This window comes from Cornus florida, unplaced genomic scaffold (genome assembly GCF_030987335.1).
Source record: "Cornus florida cultivar Cherokee Brave unplaced genomic scaffold, ASM3098733v1 CherokeeBrave_3.0.0_Hap2_Chr01, whole genome shotgun sequence".
Classification (NCBI taxonomy): Eukaryota; Viridiplantae; Streptophyta; class Magnoliopsida; order Cornales; family Cornaceae; genus Cornus; species Cornus florida.
Window position 1 is genome coordinate 72875027 of NW_026775571.1, and position 7851 is coordinate 72882877.

The 7851-nt window shown below is 33.8% G+C and overlaps 1 pseudogene; it reads right to left on the reverse strand.

The window, feature by feature from the left end:
* Positions 1–599: 599 nt before the first annotated feature.
* Positions 600–3514, reverse strand: LOC132301636 (equilibrative nucleotide transporter 3-like; annotated as a pseudogene).
* Positions 3515–7851: the final 4337 nt, after the last annotated feature.

The following is a 7851-nucleotide window of genomic DNA, read 5'->3' on the forward strand; positions in this document are numbered from 1 at the left end:
CTGATAGCGGATCGGGTCTATATAAATGATTCATGCAATTTGTAGTTTCAACTTTCATAAAATAATATAGAGAATTTAAAGAATTGAAAGTTGCATCATGGATCAAGTGGGTTGGTCAGGTCCTTAAATGGGTTAGATCCGTAAATGGGTATAGAGTCATTCCAATGCCAATTCGGCTTTATCCATTCGGATTATGAAATTAATCCAAAGTTGGAATAACTTCTACAACTTTTTAATTTAAAAAAGGGCCATTGAATCATGATCGGTTGACTCAATCTGTTTGACTCATTTTGAGCTAATTGAATATGAGTCATAACCCATATTTGACTCAATTCAAATTCCAAACCGGACTTGTTTGCAAACTCTAGACCATGACATGGCTTCCAAATTAATCATCACTAGGAATTATCTAAAGTTGAACCTCTCCCACATGTGGCCTATAAGGTCCTTAGTGCTCAGCCCTGATTTTGTATCTTCTGCTTAAAAATCCATCAGATTTCCAAGTAACTGCTTGACCTATTTCTCAGTTTCATTAGCTGATTTAATACTCCATAAAAGTTTCTTGATCTTTATTTCATGTCCACACAAACTACCATCTTATATACATCAAAAAAAGATGTAAAAACATCACATTTATACTATTTGGAAACACATTCCAGATTAAGGATTAAGATTCTGCTGCTAGCTCAGTAAATTTTGTTAGTACTCGAGAGTATGGCTCCTGCTTTATCTCCATCCAGATTTGAAGCACTTTGTGTGAGGAACTGACTTTGTTTAATGAAGATCAAGAATTTGGCTCTTCAAAATTTGTCATTCCCAATTAGCCACAACCAATCGAGGGCAACCCCTGCAAATACGCCACCTAAAAGACATAACACTAGCATATTGCCCAATGCATTTTGCTCCGGACCCTACAAAACAAAAAACCGGGAAATAATTTAGAAGGAAAATTTTGAATTCATGCAGATTTTGGACTCTGATGCTATGTATCCCAAGAGCTTCATGAAGAATAATGTTCACCAACCTTGTAGCCTTTAGGAGCCACTGTAAGGACACAAACGGTAAGATAACCATTGGTTAGTCCCAAGAAGGATATGAGCATTATCATCCATCCCTGATCACCATATTTTGCAGTGAAATAAAGTGCAGGGATGAGCAAGAAACGGGACAGTATTGCAACCATAAGCCCCTTTCTTGACTCCAATTTCAGGCACTTCGCGAGGGGAATGTAACTTGATATTAGATCCCAGACGTTGAACATTGCCATCAGAACAAGTGGATACCTGAAACATCACCAATTGTGCAAAATTTCTAGTTAGTGTTTAGAAGATACACCAGCAGCATCAAATTTGAGGTCAAACTCACTGAATGTAGAAAATATTAAATGAAAAGGGTGATTGCCAAAGCCACACTGTTCGCTTCCCTCAGCTGTTCTAAAACCTGTCAAAGCAATTGAATCTCTCTGCTCATATCGTTCTGATCAATTTTATGTGAGAATTCGAAGGAGATAGACAATGGTCCCAAGGCGGATTATATAAGTCATGTTGGCTCTATGGCTATCAAGTGTATGATCGTGATATAGTATGCCAATAAGTTCTCAAGTTTCAAACTACATGACAACTATTATAGGCCATTTGGAGAACACAAGAAAATGACAATCTCATTTAGTCATCACATCTCTTGAAAAATGAAATTATTATAGTAAACGAGTAAGTAAAAAGCCTTACAAGTAAGTATAACACAAAAATTCTAAACAACTCTAGTTTCTTCTATTAAATTGAAAGATAATGTGAATGCTATGAAAACATCACATACTAACCATATGCTTTCAAAGAAATAGTGGTTTCACAGGGCATGACAAAAATGGCTGTAAAATAACCATCAAAGATATGCTAATGCTGGCAATGTCATAAATGACCACTTACCATGAACCTAGCTGGTGTGATCCAGTATTTTCAAACAAGAACCCGGGGAAAATTGACAGAGTCAAGACATATATTAGAAAAATGCCTAACATATAATCCACATTCTGAAAGAACAATTGTTTGTTGCTCAACCGCTCCAGTGTCGTAGCATCATCTTCAGTCTGCATAGATTCCAAAAATTACCTTAATGTTTGGAAACTAAAAACTTATTGAACATTGAGTTTTGCATGATTGAAAAAAAATTATACTTCTTTAACTTGCCTGTGTTTGTATGCCAGCAGCAGCAAGGTCAGCTGAAACAGTTGTCGATCCTTCTGAGGCTGCCTTTGAGCGGTAGTGTTTCACAATTGGCAGTTTAGGAAAGAAGATTGCATACAGAAATATACATAGAAACTCAAGGACTGTAGAGATGGCAAGGACTAACACTGCAAAAGAAGTAATAACAAATATAGTTATCAACATAACTTTTGAAAGTTCACGATAAAAATCTGAAATTATTCTATACATACTAGCCCCCTTGCGAACACCATTATCAGATTTTTGGAATGCTGCTTTTGTGATTAGCCTCAAAGCAGAGGACAGAGCTCCTGATGCAGCCATACCAGCTAGAAATGACTGTAACATCCATAATAGGAATATTCATAAAGCTAGTAACTTGATTCAAATACCTTCAAAATGAAGGCAAAGTGGTCAAGGAGCGTAAGAAAAATATATATTTAACCACAAGACTAACTTGGATGAATTCGGGGCTCATGAATGACAAGTCTCCAACCATTCCACCTTGAACATAGGCCTGTGCAACCCCAAAAGCAGCAACTAAGACACATATACCAATATAACTTCCAATCCCTCCTTTTCCTGATGTAGCTAAATCCAACTGTCAAAAATGAAAGAAAAATGAAGCTAAATCCAACTGTCAATATAAGTTCCAATCCCTCCTTTTCCTGGCTGGAAGCATAATCCTAAGTTGAATTTCTTTGAAGTATGGATTACTAAAATCAAATGGTGAGAATTCAAGAACATGGACAACACCATCATACAAATAGAGAAGTGGCAGTACTCACAACTAAGAGCAACAAAGTACTCAAGAAGAAAATGTTGTATCCCGTTATGTTACGACGTCTGGTGTCAGTACTTGACTCATAGTATGAAAGTGCCGCAATTGTACCCAATGTGAATGGTTGATAAACGAGGGTAAGTACCCTGGCAGGATGATATTCCTGCAATGCAAAAAAGAAAACTTCGTCAAAGAAATTGGTGCACATACATCTAAAATCAAAATCTGAAAAGAGGAAAGGTTTAGAAATTGAGCATGGGCGAAGTACCGGGAACAATTTATAGTAGTAGTCCTCGATTGTCAGCATACTGTTCCATGACACGGCGGACCCAAGGCCAAGAATCCAACATACTACCATTGCACTAAACCTTCCCTGAAATTGAAGGGAAAAAAAAAAAAAAAAAAAAACTAATTACTTCTCTTCTTGTATAATTCCACTCCTCCGTATAAATCAATTTGAGTCACAAACCTCAAGCCTGGTTGGAGCTCCATTTACTCCAGCAATATTCATGTCTTCTTTCGTATTAACAGAAATAACCTATAGAATCAACAAAAGCGGTATTTTAATTAAAAAAATGGACCTCCCATCAGAACTTGTTGACATTGGTAGTTTGGTGCTTGGAAAATGTGAATGGTTTAATAAGTATGATTTGTGCCTAACTTAGATTGGACAAGTGTGATGGTATAATTATTATCTGAAGTTCAACTTTGTAAAGAATAAGCATTTTTAAATTTACTTTTTTTATTAGGGACAATTTAGAATACCTAATATATATATATATATATATATATATATATATATATATATATATATATATATATATATATATAATTTTAAAAAAAATTTAAAAAAAAAAGGAGAAAAGGAAATTAAATAGCTTATGTGTCTTTTTTTTTTTCTTTTTTTTAAAGTTCCATTTAAGAGTTGAAAGGGAAAAGTAGTTTTTATTTACAATATTGTATGAGAGTATTCAACACATCACACAGCTTCAAAAATTCAGAAAATTTGAAAGAAAAGCCCAATAAATCCAGTTCTCTTTTTAAATGTTAGGACACAATAGGAAGTAAAAACACAAGTTAAAAACCCGACCGAGACCTAAAGAATAATTAGAGACGAGGCCACTCAATCCGGAGACGCGGGCTGAGCCCATGACCATGATACTTTTAAGGGCCAAAAATAGAGTCCGGTCCAATAAAAATATTGTGGCCAAGCCTATGGAAAAAAAACCTTACATTCACTTTTTTTCAATTAAAATGTTTGGTACAAGGGAAAGATGAAGAGGAGAGAACATTAAAGAGTTAGATAACTTTAAAAAGACATAATTACCATCATTTTAATGTTCTAATCTATACATTTTAGAGTATGTTAGTAAAATAATACTCCATTTACTTCTCTTCCATCCAATCAAACAAACAAACGAAGGAATGAGAGCATTAATGATTTGACCCATAAATAATTACTTTTTATTTGGTAACCAATTTATAATTTCTCCACAAAAATACTACTTACACCACTAAAATTTCCTTCTTAATAAAATCAAATCATGACAGATCAAATATCGATTACCCAAATTCCTTTTAAATCAAAACAAATCAATTACGTAAAACATGATAATCACCATACTTGTCTACAATTATTAATTTTAAATACCATGAAATAATAAATGAGCAAATTATCAAATTTTCTATAGAACAAAGGAAAATGATATTTACGCTGATAGATTCGGCAGAATCCTAGGTGGCATCTAGTTGGCAAAAAAAGTGTGTGCGCTTTCGACTTCCCGTCTCTCTTCTCTCTGGCCTGAGCAACGTTCCACCTCCCTCTTTTGGGTCTTCTCTAATGGTTCAGGTGAGGAGACTGAAATTCAAAAATCAACAACAAACAATTTTATACTATTTTATACAAATAAAACTATGTATAGAGATAAGTTAAATCACAATACAAAGAAACAAAATTTATAACTAGAACACATCAAAAACATAGAGATATAGAGATCTACAGTAAAAAAAGCTATATGGTTCGGGCGAGGTGGAGGAAAATGTAATGTATTTTGGCCTCTTTCTTGATCGCAAAATGGGGATATAGAGATCTACTGTAAAAACAAGCGATATGGTTCAGGCGAGGTGGAGGAAAATATAAAAAAGAAAAGAAGAGAATTGAAAAGCATCTGGAGTTTACAAACAGAGAGAGCAGAATGATGAGATAGATGCCCTTATTATTATAGAAAATAAAAAATGAAACCAAAATTGGAGAGGGAGATAATATATAATGATGGTGGTGATGAACAAGAAGACCAAACAAGTCACCTGAACAGGGAAACAGGCCCAATAGGATGAATATAACACATTGAACAATCCTTGTACCCATTCTCTCTACAATTCTAACCTTCTTCTTCTTTTTTGCCTTCTAATGCGCGCTCGTCCTCCTTAGCTTTGATGTAGTTCGATCTCCAAACTAGCTGCTAGTTCTGATTTTAGATTTATCTGAAACAAAAAAGGACAAGCAGAAACATATTTCAAACCAGATAATTAAGCATCATGACCTTGTTGAAAAGGAAATGGAGGATTATGAACCCTTCATTATTATTTATATATAAAAATATTTATGTCTTGAGAGAGAGAGAAAAAAAAAAATTTGATGAAGGAAGGAGACATTGGGGGCGGTGGTGTGTTGAGGGCACAAGCAAGAGAAGATGCAAAAAAGGAAGAAAAGGTGGAAGCAGGAGAAGAAAAGAAAGTAAAGGAGGGAATTTTCTTGATAGCAAATTGGGGATGTTCTTATTGGACTTCGAACTGCGTGAGTAGCTCTTCAGGGATGACAGTATATTAACTCAGGCAGAAAAAACAGCCCTTTCGTCTCCAACTACACAGGGATGCCACATGGAGAAACAGAAAGGGATGCCACAGGAAAAGTTGACAGTATATTAACTCGGGAGGGGCCTTTTCTATTTGTTTATTCCTTGGCTTTTTTTTTTTCATTTGAGGAATTTAGTACAAAATAGTTAAAATTAAATTTCCTCTAATTTAAAATGCGAATAATAAAACTCTAATTTTAAATCAAAGATTTGGGGCTCCAAGCATAAAAAAAATTCCTCCTAACTATGAAAAAATAAACAAATAAAATTTTAAACTTTTAGATGATACAAAACAATTTGATTAGTTTGAATCATATGTTATGCATAATCACATTATTATACATGAAAGCATAGTTAGCAACAAAATAAAAGCTTTAATAAAATAAGAGACTAAGTTGAATACAACCACCCCTAACTTAAGCACCCCTACTAAAAAGTAAAATTCAACGAGGTGCATTTTGTAATTAGAAATGGAATTTTCGTTTCACCATCCCCACCTTGCATTTAGAGCTAAAATAAAACTCAAAAACACACACACACACACAGAGTAAATTTACTAATTTCATGGAATAGCTTTTTCCAAAAAAAAACAAAATACTAATAACAAAACAAAAAAGCAACACAAACCAACCAAGATTAATAGGAGTTCGGAAGCAGTTTGAACAAACCTATGTCAAACTCAGGATCTAATAAAGAGATTTAGAAGATACACTGAATCAACCAACTATAAGTCATGCTCAATGCTTAAATCATCCTTGGTGAGTTCCCGTAGTCGGTCCCAAAGACTTTCCTCCATACTTTTGCTTCTAACACTAAAATACATGTGGCCTATAATGCCCTTATTAGATGCAAAGAGAAAAATGAGATGAGTCAGTCATGCTCAATCCTGTTTTTGCAACTTCTGCTTTAAAGTCCATCAGATTTTATAAATAAGGGCCTGACCTATTTCTCTGGTACATGTGGCCTATAATGCCCTTATTCACGAGAATTGACTAGATGCATGAGTTTTTTATTTTTATTTAATCATTCTCATTTTTTTTATTTAATCATTTAATTTAGAAAATAGTTTGATATCGATCGGTGCATTATTATAAGATATTACAAATAAATTTGAATATCGAACTCAATCATCACCAAGTAGAATATGCTCCAAAACCATGAGTAATATTTTGTTGGTGTCTGCCTCTGCCCCCCATTAGAAGACTAGAAGTGTCCTTACAAGATTCATAAAAGATGGAGATTGGAGATGGTGCATTTCTAACCGTGTAAGCAGTACAACTTAGTTTGGTACACTCACAAGAAGTGGAAGGAGCTGTTGATTTTCAGAAAAAGTCTAGTTAATTTAATTTTCACATACACAGATATGTAGATGTTTATTATATGTTTGTTAGGATAATATGTATTTTGGCTTCGGTTCATATTTCTCTTGGAGAGAAATGTAAATAGTAAGATTGTGACAGGAAATATCTCATTTATGGTATTAGTAGGTATGGGCATTGAAGCCCTAGTGCACCTTTCACCATCATTTTGATGCTCCGAGGTAAACATCATAAATGTTGCAGTCGTGGTCCAGAGCTGAGCTTTCAAAGAATATTAGTGGACCTTGGACTATAGCATGTACCTGCACTGGTGGTTGGCGGGGGCATGGCCCCCTAATTGTTTGGAATTTTTTTTAGTATAGATAAAAATAAAATAGTATTAGCATATATGGTATAAAATCTTGACTTGTCCCTAAAAAAATATATATATATATATGACTATATTAAAATTTCAACTAAAACACCATTATTTTCATAATGTGGCTATCTTAAAATATTTCCAACTCAAGTACGATTCTTTGCATAACCTTATTATTCTAAAATTTCATCTCATACATGATTCTGTCTATCACTTTTTTTTTTTCTTTTTATTTATTTTAATTGGAATGCTTTTATAAGAAATCTAAACTCTTATTTTATTAATTTGTTTGTATTTTTTATTTTTTATCATTGTTATTGTTTTGTTAAATTTTCAA